Here is a 15863-nt window from a genome sequence, read left to right as displayed (position 1 = left end):
GTGGAAGCTGCAAGAAAACCAAAGAAATAGTTTAGAGTTTTCTTGTTTGGAAAAGCAAATAAGAGTGTCATTAATGATGATATTCATAGTCAGCTCCAAGCATTCACCACGGGACAAAAAGATATTGAGCATCTCTGGTAGGAATTTAAAGGTATTGTCCACCACGTGCTAGGGAAATATGTGCCTAGCAAAAATATAGGGCAGGGAAAGGATCCACCTTGGTTCAACAAACATATTAGGAAGTTGCTGGGAAAGCACAGAATTTTGTACAGTTGTTTCAAACATAGTCACTGCCCTGCTGAACAACAGAAATTATGCAAAATGAAAGCAGCTGTCAAAAGGTCAAGGAGAGATTCTGTTAACGAATTTGAAAGCAATATTATACCTGCAGGTTCTAAAAATAACCCCCAAAAATTTTGGTCGCACATAAAATCTATGAACGCTACAAATAATTCGATACCTTCTCTGGCTGACAGTACAGGTAATGTAATAGATGATGATAAACTGCAGGTTGAAATTCTAAACCTAGCTTTTAAAAATTCACTTATGGTACAGGACTGCAGTACCATTCCCCTTTCAATTATCGAACAAATGCAAGGATGGCTGACAATGTTTAGTGTATCTGGGATTGTGAAACAGTTAAGATCCTTAGATACCAGGAACGCATCTGGTCCAGACAGTATCCCTGTAATATTTTATGTTGACTACGCTACAAATATAGCACCATTCTTATCCGTCATCTACCAGAAATCAATGGAACAGTGGAAAGTTCCATGGCTGGAAGAAGGCCCAGCCCACAGCAATTTACAAAAAGGGTAGAAAATCGGATGCACATAATTACCAGCCAATTTCACGGACATCAATTTGTTGTACCATCGTGGAACATATTTTGTGTTCAGATATAAAGACCTTTCTAGACTGAGAAGCCCCTCTGTGCATTATATACCCCCAACTTTCGAAAGGCGTTCGACTCAGTTCCCCACTGTCGCTTGCTCCTAGAAGTGCATGCTTACAGTCTATCTGACAACATATGCGGTTGTATAGAAAGTTTTCTAATAGACAGAAGGCAGTATGTCGTCCTGAATGTGGAGACTTCAACAGAAACAAGCCTAACATCAGGTGTGGCCCAGGGCAGTGTAATAGGTCCGCTGCTTTTTACGATTTACATAAATGATCTGGTTGATCGTACTGACAGCGCCATTTGACTGTTTGCCGATGATGCTGTAGTCTACAGAAAAGTAGTATCACACAAAAATTGTGAACAAATCAATGAGGATTTGCAGAAAATAAACATGTGGCGTAATGAATGGCACTTATCTCTCAATATTAGTATGTGTTACCTACTGCGCATAACAAAGCAAAAATCCACATTAATGTACGAGTACAAAATAAATGTCCAGTCTTTGGAAGTGGTAACATACGTCAAGTATCTGGGTGTGACGATACGAAATGATCTCAAACGGAACGATTAGATTACACAAGTAACAGGTAAGGCGAACTCTAGATTGGGGTTTATTGGTAGAATCCTGAAGCGATACTGTCCTTCAACAAAGGAAATTGCTTACAATACTTTTGTTCATCCAGTCGTAGACTATTGTTCATCTGTGTGGGACCCTTACCAGTTGGGTCTGATTCAAGAGATTGAGAAAGTCCAAAGAAAAACACCAAGGTTTGTGACTGGTGCATTTAGCCATCGCAAGAGCGTTTCAAATCTCATAGAAAGTTTGAAGTGGGACACACTTACAGATAGACGATGCGCTAAACAGAAGGGGCTGCTCACTAAATTCCAAAATCCGGTTTTCGCCAAGGATGTAGAGCATATATTATTACCAACTACTTTCATATCACACAATGATCACCATTCAAAGATAAGGGAAATCAGAGCTTGTACTGAGGCATTCAGCCTTTTATCCCCTCGCGAGATCCGCGAGTGGAACGGAGGGGGCGATATGACTTCGGTGCGAATAGTGCCCTGCACCACACACCGCTTGTTGGCTAGCAGGGACAGCTGATGTCCACAGGTGTCCGTTTCTCTTCATTATGCAGCTAGCCACGGGGCTGCCAGACCACTTCAAGATGTCGCTGTAGTCATCAACAGAAGACCTCGCACTGTCGCTAAGTGCAGAGAAGTGCCCTCTGCCTTATTTCTTAGCTGACATTCTGGGACAGTCATAAAACAAACACCGGGAAGCAGACATGAGCTCTGGCACCAGCCACAGCTTCAGCTCCTGTTTCCTCATCACTTCCTGCTACCGCCCCCCCCCCCCCCCCCCCAGTTGCTGACGTGTGCAACAATAATAACCAGGAATATCAGTAAGAATGGAATACCAAGAATGAAGCACTCCTGTTAGAGAAGGGATGTAGTCATTTGTCCCTATTGTTCGATCTATATACAGAACAAACGGGGATGGTAATGAAAGAAAGGTTCCGAGTTGAGGTTGAAATCCAGGGTCAAGAATATCAACGAGAAGATTAGTTGATGACATTGTTATCCTCACAGAAAGTGAAGTGAAGTAATGCACGATCTGTTGAGTGGAATGATTAACCTAATGAGCAAAGGACAGATAAGAAATAAGGTTATCCACAGAATCACCTACAGACATTCCTCCAGAACCTCAACACCTTCTCCCCATTTACTTCACTGCTCCTTCTCCATCCAACAAGCCATCATTCTTGATCTCTACCACCACCTCCATCAACATCTAAAGTACCAAGAATACATCCGCTTCAGCAGCTGCCACCCATTCCACACCATTCTAAATTACATTCCGCACCTTTTCCAGAAACAGATCTCCCAGGCCTGATCCCGCCAGTCATCTCCCACAGCTACAAATCCACAGTCTGGTCACAAAGGGGCTCTCCCCTCACGACTGGAGAAACTGAATCACATTCTCCACCAGGGTTTCGATTTCCCCTCGTCGTGTCGTGGAATGAGGAATGTCCTGTCCACTATCCTCACAGTGGTATTCTGCCAACCACTGAATCTTCCTGTAATGCCCCTGTAATGGACCCAGATGCAAGTCCTGTCCCATACATTCTTCCACTACCACCTGCTCCAGTCTCGTCACTGGAATCTCCTACCCCATAAAAGGCAGAGCCACCTGTCAAAGTAGCCGTGTGATCTACAAACTAAGCTGCAACCACTGTGCTACATTCTAAAAAGGCACGACAAGCTGTCTGTCTGGATGAATGGCCACCACCATACTGTTGTCAGGAGACAGCTGGACTACACATTTGTTGATCATGCTATCCGACAAAATGTGTTTCACTCTAAGGAATGCATCATATAGATCCTTCCTACCGAGATCAGCTTTTCTGAACTGGACAGGTGGGAACTCTTCGTATGACACACTCTTCGTTCCCGCGATCCCCCAGTCCTCAACCTTTGCTAGTCCGTGTCCTCCGCATGTTCATCCCTTCCCCCGACCCCAGTCCAGCACACAAACACCTTCTATCCTGCCAATGCACCAAAGGGCCCTTTCCTCTTCTATATTGTTCTCCACTCAGCCAAGCACTACCTACCAATGCACCTGTGATGGTCCAACACACATGGACGGCATCCACGATGGGCCCGGATGCTGCTAAGGAGTCGCTGATACCCCCACATGTGGTGAGGGTAGCCAACAATTGAACAGTATGTGGTGATGGCACCGGACACATCACGGACAGGTTGTCATGTATGTTGTTGCTGCCTCAATGCCACCTCCAGATGGCTCCCTCAAATTTTCTGCAAGGAAGAAATAATGAATCCTGTATATGTAAAATTTTTGGGAACAAGAGCTTTACACTACTATGAAGTCTTATCAAGATATGACAATATTTATGCGGCTTCTTTCAGATGGTACTTTACTATAGATAACTGCATTATCTGCAAAATGTCTCAGGTTACTATTAATATTGTGCACAAGGTCAATAACAAACAACACGAACAGCAAGGGTCCCGACACTATCCTGGGGCATACCCAAAGTCACTTCTTTATCTGAAGATGACTCTCCATCCACGACAACATGTGTTCTCCCTACCAGAAAGTCCTCAATCCAATCAAGTTTCACTTGATGCCCCATATGACCATACTTTTAACAATAAGCATAGGTTTGGTACTGACTGTGAGCCAAATGCTTTTCAAAAACCAAGGAATTCTGCCTCTAAATCGCTGCCTTGATGTTTTTGGAATCCATGCTGGTTGGCACTGAGGAGGTCATTCTGTTTGAGATACCTCATTATGTTTGAGCTCAGAATATGTTCTAAGATTATACAACAAATCTATTTCAAGGGTATTGGACAGTAATTTTAACTATCACTTCTACTACCCCTTTTTGACCAATAGATTATAGTTAGAAGTGGGACTAGCTCAGTATAGAATATGACAGGGATTCACATCGCCCTGGAGCTCTGTTCAGTTTTAAGAATTTCAGGTTTTAACTGAACACTACTGATACCAACATTTATTTCACTGATCTTTCCAGAGATAGAAGGGTTAAATTGAAGCAATTCTCCTGTGTTTTCCTTTGTAACTGTGTTATAAATTTTTGACATGTCTCCTGCATGCAAACTAAATGGATTGCAAATGTACATGAGATGTATAAAACACAATTCACTGATTAAGTAATACAAACTGGAACACACTATCATCTATACATGTACAAAATGCAATGAATGCTCCTCAGGTTTCAATCTATACATGTACAAAATGCAATGAATGCTCCTCAGGTTTCAAACAAAGACCTGAATCCTGTTCTTGATTTATTTTCATGATCACATTAATTCCAGTGTGGAATTCCAATTTGTGGCTTTTATAAATAGTGTCACGAGTTTACGAAGCAAAGAATGTAAGCAGCCCATTATTAAATGTTATCAGTGGTTGTAACAACAACTGGCATAAACTATGTTGTTTATTCTAATTATGTCATGATTTCCAAGGTTGGTTAGTGTAGCGTTTCAAGATATTTATAAACATCCCAACACACCATTGGAAAGCCGTCGACAAGAGGTGCCCATGAGTAAGTTGAATAAGAAATGTAGTGAGAAAGGGGAAACTGTGTGTTTTCCTTTCTTGTATGCAGTGAACGTGGAGCAGTCTTGGAGCCAGCGAGAAGGTGACCAGTAAACAGTAAAATGGTATTACAACCACTGGTCGTACGGGAGTCATTTGTGGCATAGTGCAGCAAGTGCCTGAATCTGAGAACCGTGGAGTAAATGACGCACCAACAAGGGCGTAATGAACAATTGAACAGCAGTAGTTGTTTATCTGGTTTGCTCTCAGGTCCTGAAGTACGCATATACGGACATTTTTGAATGTTCTCAAGAGAGTGGTATTACCGTAGCAAGTGTTTGTTGTGTTGTTAAAAGTAATAGTGAAAATGTTGGGCACAATGTACCCCGTTTGTGATAAGTGTGGCTCTTTAACATTCCAGGTACCTTCACCACAGTTGGATCGACAGGGAGGTGGCACCGAAGGATTCGGACCACCAAACAACTACTCTGAGACGAGAGGATAAAGGTAATACTACTTTCATCTGGCGGTGTATCAGGGTCGGCAAAATATTGTCCTGCTGTATCAGCCAGGGATGCAACTTCCCCTTAGTGCTGGTGCAAGATCCACCACAAACCCTACAAAATATGTATCAGCAGGAGAAAGCGGAAAAATACACCCCATATGGTAACTGTGGAAAAGGCGAATGGAGAATGCACCAGCAATTAAGTACAGAAAATTGATCTGAACCAGAATTACGACTCCAAAGAATAGAAGACAGAAGCTGCCCCTGACAACCAGCGATCAACAACAGTGTCTTACCTCACACGTAGCAAGGAATCAAGAAGAATAATATTTAAGAGCTTCTTTTGAACAAACTGTCTGATTAGTAAACACATAATGAATGGAAACTATAATTTACTGTTGGATACCTGAAACAGAAAAATAAAAGAAGACAGTGGCAGCAAGAGCAGACATCGGCTTCAGCTTCAGCACTGGCTTCGGCTGTCCTTCAACAAGCACGCAGTTCACAGTTCCGCAGAAGGGTGAGCCGTGGACATTTAAAAAAAAAAAAAAGTTGAGACATTTCTGCGAGTGTAGGGTTTAATATTAATACTGTCGATTAGTAATAAAAAGTGTATGCCAATCACAAGAAATACAGCAATGCAAAACAAGGAGTTAAGATTGATACTTGAAGGCGTAATTAAAGAACAAGCAGAGAAGGATAAAGCAATACTGTAAGGCATAATTAAAGAACAAGCAGAGAAGGATAAAGCAATACTGGAAGGCATAATTAAAGAACAAGCAGAGAAGGATAAGGCAATACTAAAAGGTATGATTAAAAAACAAGCAGAGAAATACAGGGAAGGACGGAGAGCGGAACAAGTAGAACTAATTTAGTCTATTAAGGAACAAGTTACTGAATCAATCAATGACGTACTCAACCATAAAATACAAGAGCTTAAACCTAACTTAGGATCTAACTTTAATGCCCAAGTTAATAATCAAAACATTAAAATAATGGAAATAAATTCTAGAGTAAAAGAATTACGAGACTCAGTGCCATTAGAGGTGCAACAAGTAGCTAAACAAGTGTTAACAGATCATTTACAGGAAAGTGTACATAGATTAACAACCAGACAGTGGACAGGCTATGTAAATAATGTGAATTCCCGATTCCCAGCGGTATGCACTAGTATTTCAGACATAAATAAGCAAATCATGTCCATACGGGGAAATGCTGTAGCAGGAACACCTGATGCTATACAACAGTTGGAGAAACGTTTACAGTTATTCGTAGAAAAAGAAGTAAAAGACAAAAGAGAAATAAATAATGGCAAAATCACTTCTGGGGAAGGTACAATTAACAGTAAACAAGAACTTGATAGAATATGGTAAGCAATAGACAATAATAAAAAGAAATTAGAAAATTGTAAACCTGAAACTATAACAGGAGTAACTAAAGATGTAATAGAGGGTTTATCTATAGGTAATGGGTTTAATTTAGCAAAGCAATTTCCAAAGTACAAACTAGACAGTGATGGACACCCAATTTATTTTTTTACGAGTGTTTGCCAGATCTTTGCCCAAAAATTGGGATGACTTAAAGAAAATAGATTTCACATAAGGATACGTATTCGGAGAAGCAGTGGAATGGGGAAATGCTCATGCAGAAGAATGTGTGTCTCAGAAAGCTTTAAGAGAAAGCACTGGTCTTCAAGTACTCAGGAAAAATTAATCTTAAAGTTATTAGACCCTACTCCATACAATAAGTCATGGGGCACATATTAAAAGTACTTGGAATGGCATTTGACAAAATCTAAATACTTAGATCATCCAACAGATGAATGCACTTACCAAAAGTACTTATTAGATGTGTACCATACCACGTTCGACAAGGAATATTGTACAGAGGGTGGAAAACCGTGAATGAGTTATTAATGTTTATTGAAGTTTTAGACACACTGAATACTGAAAGAAATGAAAATTATTCAGTGAATGACCCAAAAACGGGGAATAGAAATAACAAATCCTTTTGTAATTCCTTACCGTGGACGAAGGAATCCAATTATTGTAGAGTAAGCAGTAATGAAACTGTTCACAGCAGGGATAATGGTCTAAATCACAATAACCCTAGAGGGGGAAGAATTCTGATTGATAACATCAATACGCAAGTGTTTACGCCTCAAAACCAACAAGTAAATATGCCACAAAATAACACGGGGCAAATGAGCGTATTGTTGAAGTAAGTTCTAATCAGTATCCGGTCATAGTGACAGAAAAGGAGGTCAACGGCCAGAATCCAGGATGCCGCAGAACAATACTCGGCCCATATATAAGTAAAATGATCGTTTATAGTAAAATGTCACATATTAATGAATGGTTATTAGCGAAAGAGGAAAATTTAGTAAAAGTGCAACACAAACCAATTGTAATTGGAAGAATAGGAAATAAAGGAGTGGAAATTTACATTGATTCAGGAAGCGAAGTATCAATTTTGGAGGAATAGCTGTTAAGTGGAAGAATAAAGGAATTTCTTAAGTTACCTGTTACAGTAGTAAATATTGTAGGTATTACATGTACTACGAGCAATGTAGTGAAATGGGAAACAAGGATTACATTTTAAATAGATCAACTTGTGTTTGAACAAACCATGTTAATAGTCCCTAAAATAAATACACAAGTATTACTAGGAGTAGATTGGTTAATGAAATGAGCAGTGGTAATAGACTTTCAGAGTGATTTCTTTAAGTGCAATCTAGATAACTGTAGCCTAATAGAGAGATCTTGTTTAAGACAGATCGATGTCATGGACTAAATGGGAGTAATAATTTATGGTTAATAGCGAAAGCCGATTTGTACGCTAAGGCTTACGAATCTGAACTGTTGTTAACCCTTACTCAAAAGGAAGAGCTATATGGAATATTATGCAAATATTCAGATGAATTTTCAGACAAACCAGGGAATATAGGATATTATGTGTGTAGTTTTAAAATCAAAAGCAAGGAACCTTTTTTTCTGTAGACCTTACCCTGTACCTATCAACGTAAGAGAGGAAGTACAGGAAGAAATACATAAAATGTTAGATAATAATGTTGTAGAAAGAAGCACAAGCATATACAACAATCTACTGTTAGTTGTCAGAAAGGAAACAGGAGGTGTGCGCCTATTACTAGGTGCGAGAACCTGGAATCGTCACATTGAACTGGAGAGATTGTCCCATATGCATAAACGAACTACTTGCTTGTTTTGCAAAAGCAAATTATTTTAGTTCTGTGGATCTGACGGATGGGTACTGGCAGGTGAAATTAGCTAAAGAATCTAGACCTTATACTGCATTCCTATATGACGGAAAGTCTACCAGTTTAAAGTTTTGCCATTTGGGTTAAACATATCAGCATCAGTGTTTATAAGAGCATTATATCAAGCATTAGGGAGAAAGTTGTTACAAGAGCTATTGATTTATGATTAAGATATACTGATTGTTTCAGAAACCTGGGAGGAACATTGTGATTTACTTGCAAGAGCAATAGAGAAATTCTATACCAAGGGAATAACTACTAAGCTCGCTACATCACATTTTGGGCGAAAGGAACTAAAACTCTTGGGACATTACATAGGAATAAGAGGAATTAAACCACATCCATAACGCATTAAAGTGATTAAAGACTGTCCACATCCACAGAATGTAAAATAGTTACGTTCCTTTTTAGGATTAGTGGGATTTTATAGACGGTATATACAAGGACAAGTCATAGTAATCCACATCTACTATCGCTATTAAAGCAACAGGCAAAACGATTATGGGATGAAAATGCAGAAAAGGCAATCCACGAAGTAAAGAATAACAGTCAATGCTCCTATTTTAAACCATCCAAGTCTTTGTGAACCATTTGGCATCACAACAGATGCATCAGAATATGGCATAGCAGCAGAATTATTGCAAGGGGATTGGGACCCAGAAGAGGGAGAAAATAAAACCATTGCTTTCGCTAGTCACAGCCTAAACAAAGATGAGCTTAATTATACAGCAACGGAGAAAGAATTACCGTATTTACTCAAATCTAAGCCAAACTTTTTTCCGGTTTTTGTAATCCAAAAAACCGCATGCAGCTTAGAATCAGATTCAAAGTAATCTGAAGTTCTGAAACATGTTGGTAGGTGCCGCCACAACTAACTTCTGCTGTCTAATATATGTAGCACTACAGAGGCATGCTTTGCAAGCACAAAGATAAATACTGGCGCCAAAACCTCTGCATCAGCGAATAAATTAAAAGAAAAGGTAGAAGAATGTAAACATTATGCCCATGTATTCTTTCATGTTTGCTGCTATCTCATTTAAATCATGTCTGCCTAATAAACTACAAAATTAGAGTGAGACAACAGCAAACGCGGAAGAATATACATATCATGTCATGTTTATATTCGTATTATTCTTATGCCTAATAGTGATACAGTCAGAAATGAAGCACGGCAACTGACTAGATTTTTAAATCTAAGATGACTCATTTCTGTGCAGAATGTAATGTACTAAAGACGTGTCTCCAAAGATTTTCAAACAGAGAAAATTTTTTGCCAAACTCTCGTTCAGAACATCTATCATACACAATCTATTATTTGGTTCTTGTCGATCATTATCAAAGAAAGCAGCAGTGTAAGTAACAACAAATAGCAGTCTCTTGCCATTGTTTCGCTCACGAGACAATTCCCCCCCCCCCTTTTTTTATTGTAAGCCGCGGTAGCGTGCACAAAAGCAAGCCATGCCACGAGCGGCGACAGGTCATAAACACTCATTATCAGAATCTGACAATGCACAACACAGTACAATAATGCATTTTCAGCTTAGAGTGACGTAAACACCCATAACAAAGAGAATGGCACTTATCAGATCAAAACAAAATAAGCAATCAATTCAAACCATACAAAGCACGTGGTTTTAGACCAATGTACCTGCTGCAAACTTTGAGAAACATAAGTCATCCAGTTTGGCATTGCAAACAAAGTTCATCACCTATTAATGTTAGCATGCCAACAGAATATAATAAATCGGGTAAAAACTTCCAAGTTCTTCGGTTCAAATATTGATAAAAAGTCAAAACTGAGCAACTCTGAGGATACAGAGACATTCATTCATTAATGTTCTGTGGGAGAATATTCTGTGTTGTGGACATCTCTAAGCAAAGGCTAAAATCGCATTCATTCACTGATTAAGTCTGCAAAAATTCACTTCATTCTGAAAGTGGCTGCAATATTCACAACTACAACAGTAGAAGAAAAGTATAACTTGCACTATTTCATACATGTTTTAAATTATCCATGCAACAGGCTAAATGAGTTAGTGTCCTGGCTCTTCTGTTGCACGATGCAGTCGCCAACTGCGAAATGAGTGATTGTAACTGAACAACTGTGTTTGTTTGCAGTGTGAACAGCAGGAAGAAAACTAGATGTGATGACAAACTGACCTGTGGCAATGCCCGAGGCTGAGGTTTGTTTGGAATGTGACAGTTCCACTCACTGGTTGTCATGTTCACTGTCCATGGGTCGACAGAAGCGTCCAATCCAACGCGTCGGCTTTGACCCGTGACGTAATGGTGTTGTCGTGTGAGACGTCATGACGGCGCGGAGTTTGGTTTGCGTGTGGCTGTCTCCAGTTCCGTTTTATCTTATTTTATTTACTTTTCTGATCTGTTCGTTCTATCTCGTGAGATTTTTTTAAAATTTAAAAACGCTTATTACTTATTTTAATTATCTGTTTCCTCGAATTTCTGTTTTAGTTTATTATATTTATCTTTCTGATCTGTTCGTTCTATCCCGTGAGATTTTTTTTTTTTTTTTTAATGACAAAAAACACTAATCAACTACTGAAGCATCTTTATCTTCTATGGGTTGCAGGGGTTACGACCCCTGGGGAGGTGGGTGGGTATTCATGCATGGCTGTCTTCACTTACACGTTGTAGCTACGCAAGGCATCTAAATTTGTTTATATTTAGTTTGCCCCCACCCAAAACACCCCATTTCCCGCGCTTGTCCCGTTAGTGTCATTAGGCTTCTTGTGGAAAGTGTGTGTGTTTGTTTTTGTTTCCGCCATATTTGTGACGTCATGGGTCAAAGGAGACGGGTGGGATCGGACGCTTCCGTATTTCCCTGTCCATCATTCATTGCACAAGTATGAACTGCAGCATGCAAAGTAAGAGACAGGTACAGTGTCACTGGACTTCTGCCATGCAATCTGCTGTCAGCTGACAATCCATATCACAATGTGACTATAACATGGAAGTAACTAGCAAGCTACCAATGCAAATGGTAAATGTGTAACCAATATAGTAGACACTGATTAAAGATTTTATTTTTATAATGCAAGTGAACAAATTAGATATAGCACGCAATAAAAAACACGAGAGTTACTTGGCAGTCGCAAAGCAAACATCCAACAATTTTTATTTAGGCCCTACTGCTGTATGACTAATTCTGGCAGACACATCCCCACGCCCACTTCTGGGAGAATGGTGTAAGCAACTATGGCTTCAAAACAGTTACAGTGGGTGGTTCCGTGAGGCGGTGGAATGTTAACAGTTCGATAGCTTGCATCAAACTCTAGCTGACAACGAAGTTTGTTTAGTTAAGTGCTCCATTTGACATACCTGAAGGATAATTTAACAGTAATAACCTTATTACCAAGTCATTAGGGCAAATGGTGCCATTACACCAACAGATGTCAATAAATGTTACATTACCCTATGTAAAAGAGGAGTAGGTTAAGTAATGCAATTACATTTAATCACTTTCCCTTCACACTGCAGAAGGGGCAGGCAATGAGCCAAGCACATTATGTTTATAAGCATGCTCAGTAAATACTTAGACAAATAGTGGTATTTTATTGAATAATTTGTTACCTACATACGAACAACTATAAGTTCAATCTATAGTATCATGTATAAATATGTATTGTTTCTTGTAGAGCGTCATATATTTCCTCAACATTTTACTTCTGCCAACTACTGCTTGGTACAATGTACAGAAGTACAAAAGTTTATTGCCTCCATGATCTTTAGCTCACAGAATGTTGGCTTCAATGTGCTCTATATATGAACATTTAGCATTTACTCTAATGACCACAAGCTGCAACAACAAGATGTCATGCAAATAGGCCTACCTAGAATTGCCCTCACATGATAATGCCAGACGACAATACTTCATGACAATGCTTCTATAAAATCCAAAATGAGACATTTCAAAAAACTTCACAGACAATTAGTGATAGTTCTTGACAAGTAAATTACTCTTACAGCAACAAACTTTAAATTTTGTGCCCACAATAATTTTTGCCACGACATACTCATTGGCTTCAATATCAGGTGACAAAAATTGGAATCAAACATTTCCCTTGACCTACATAGGTCAACCACAGCCGATGATACAAAAAAAACAAACACCTGCAACTATGATAAATAAAACCAAACCCACAGCACCTCGAAAAACCTAAAATCAAACTTCCCCACAGAAATTAAAAACAATCAATACACCATAAACACACAAAACATCATAACTCACGAACAACAGACCCCAGAAATCTGCTACTTACCACCAACCAATTCCGGCACTGCACATTTTGTTGGCCATGGAAAAAAAAACCCCAACCCTACCAACCCCAAGGCCCGCCCCTGCCCCCCCCCCCAACGCAAACATCTCACACCCCTAAAAAAAAATCAGCAACAAAAACCACAAAATAAACTAAACCTACTCACGCATTACAACTCAAAAACAACTAACAAAAAAAGGTCCTCTCCAACATAATCATAAAACAATCCCCCCACCCACCCAAATCCACAACCATTACCCACAATCTGCCCCCACATACCATATGCCCTCAACCACCCACCCTCAGCCAGTACACCTTACCCAACGCTCTCAGAAAAACACGAAAAATACAATAATGCCCAGGGACACAATTCCTACACCAATACTCATATAAATGGGATGGCAGGTTAGAAGAGCCACTCTTCCCTTCCTTATAACTGATTTAACCACCAACCCCCCCCCCCCCAAAAAAAACCTCCATTGCATTAGCACATGCACCAGTTTTGCAATTTTTAAACTCTAAACTATGGTTTACAACTAAATGATCAAAAGTACCTCTTCTCCAAACCCCTGTATGATGCAAAATCATCTGAAACTACACTACTCCCCTCCTCAATTAACCCTTGAAGTCCCTCTTAGTGCGCCCCTCCAAAACCCCGAAAACATAATCGGCATACCCACCCCACAAAGTTACAACCTCCCCACACCCACAAACCAACCGGAGCTGTACCTCTCCCATACTTCCCTCCTCCCAAACTGTGAATCATCTATCTCAAACACGAACCCCGGCTCACCCAACTTACTCTTATACTGACATACTCAGAACACACTGCCCTACAAAAAGAAAACCAATCTAACACCGTCCCCTCACTTACCACAGTCACATACACACAAAAACTAGTAGAGGACCTATAACAAAAATAGTACGTCATGAAAACAATCTCTCACACCTAACCTCGATTTCTCGAACTAGGTACTGCATCTAAAGGAGCTCCAAACATTGTCCTTCCTACAGCAACACATGTACACGTCCGCGGTCCGAGAAGCCGGAACTTTCGCCAACTGCATATTCTTTTAGCAAAACGCCACACTTCACAAATTCCACTATTAATCCAAACACCTGCAGGAACTTAATCGAGGACAACATATCCTCTCCCATCTCCGCCCACAACATGGTGCTATTTCACTTTACCGTCATACTCACACCTAAAACGAGAATCCACACAATAAATTAAACGTCTTACCACACCACAAACAGCAAACCAATAAAACCTACCGAAAACATGAACACGTAAACGGAACACAAAAAAACTGATAACTCACTGAAAACAATTTCAATCCTTAGGTCATGAACATTGTCAACAACGCCCCTCCTCCAACACCAAACCTCCAATGAACCTAATACGCCACGTAACACACACACACACACACACACACACACACACACCACCACCACCACCAGACGGCACAATCAAACACAACATGACATCTACAAACATAACCAACTCAAAACAAACTGTGCCATAATGTCACACACCACATGAAGAAGAGCAGATAGAAGAGGTTGACAGTCTGAAGTTCCTGGGATTACAACTTTTATTAAATTCAGTTGGGAGGAGCACACCACAGAACTGCAGAAACACCTTAACAAACCTGTATTTGCAATTCGAGTGTTAGCAACTCTTACTTGACTGACGAATTTTTAATAGAAACAAATGATGTGTCGTATATACTCATACTATTAGTATTGTTATTTCAGCTTCAAAAAAATTTGACATGTTCCACATCACGAGGATCCCCTCAGCACGGATCTATGGAACGAAAAAGTAATCTAATCTCACCATAACATCCATACGTCACGGGTCAAATCAGACGGGTGGAATCTGGCGCTTCTGTTGACTCCATAACTCGGGCTACGCTAGAATTAAGAGTCAACAGAATTCAGATTAAACAAAAAAACATCACAAGTGAAGTTATGGTAAAGGCGGATGCGCATCATCTCTACTGCACTTACATAGCTCTGCGCAACAACACGATTTAAGACTCCACAAACACAACTTCGAACAATATTGTAAACAAGAGACGCGAACTACCTAAACAATAAGAGCATCACAGATGTCAACTACACAACGTGTGGCAAAAGAGTGCACACTCATCACTCACGTTGTGCACTATATAGACCCATACTTTCCCGAGGACATAACTATGAAACATTCGCGCTTAAGAAGATATCTACAGAAACAAAACTGCGGTTATACAAGACATACTGAGCGTATATGAACTTCAAATTTATAAATTATGTTAACGAAGTTCATATTATGACTCCCAAGTACATCAAACAACGCAGTTTTGTGAATCATTTTAATAATACCGGTAAATCCCAAACAATGTTATTCACAACTGGGATACTCAACTAGCTGTTCCAGCCATGGTACGTCGTAAGTCTTTAACGTCGTACTGCATTAAGGTAGCATCCGCTGCATGACACAACCACGAATACAAACGATTTTTCTTTCCCCTGTAAATCGACTAGTTAACCGCAGAGTATTTTTTTCCGCACTTTTATATTCTGCTCACTCATATTACCACGCAAATATTAAACCTAACTACGTTTAATAAGAAAAAGAGAAAGGCGGAGTCAATGGTCAAGAGACACTTACTAGATCACTCACATCTTGATTTTCTAACTGTACACCACACAATAATCTTTTAATAAGCAACGACCACGGAACATCAATCAAAAGCGACGACTGTCGTCTGTTCTGCTTTTTTAGGAATAACACAGGCGTCAAGCTATCGAAATGAGGGATG

General features: G+C 39.8%; 1 long non-coding RNA gene across 1 annotated transcript in view; it reads right to left on the bottom strand.

Moving 5' to 3' along the window:
- Positions 1–15833, bottom strand: part of LOC126227767 (uncharacterized) — a 183831-nt gene extending 167998 nt beyond the window's left edge. Inside the window, exons 1-2 of the long non-coding RNA XR_007544057.1 lie at positions 15713–15833; positions 3523–3727 (exon numbers count right to left, since the gene is read on the bottom strand). This is a non-coding gene — a long non-coding RNA (uncharacterized LOC126227767). The remainder of the gene's footprint in view (positions 1–3522; positions 3728–15712) is intronic.
- Positions 15834–15863: the final 30 nt, after the last annotated feature.

Source organism: Schistocerca nitens, unplaced genomic scaffold, assembly GCF_023898315.1.
Source record: "Schistocerca nitens isolate TAMUIC-IGC-003100 unplaced genomic scaffold, iqSchNite1.1 HiC_scaffold_340, whole genome shotgun sequence".
NCBI classification, from domain to species: Eukaryota; Metazoa; Arthropoda; class Insecta; order Orthoptera; family Acrididae; genus Schistocerca; species Schistocerca nitens.
Note: the sequence above shows the minus strand (reverse complement) of the source record. Positions and strands in the feature narration are given on the sequence as shown.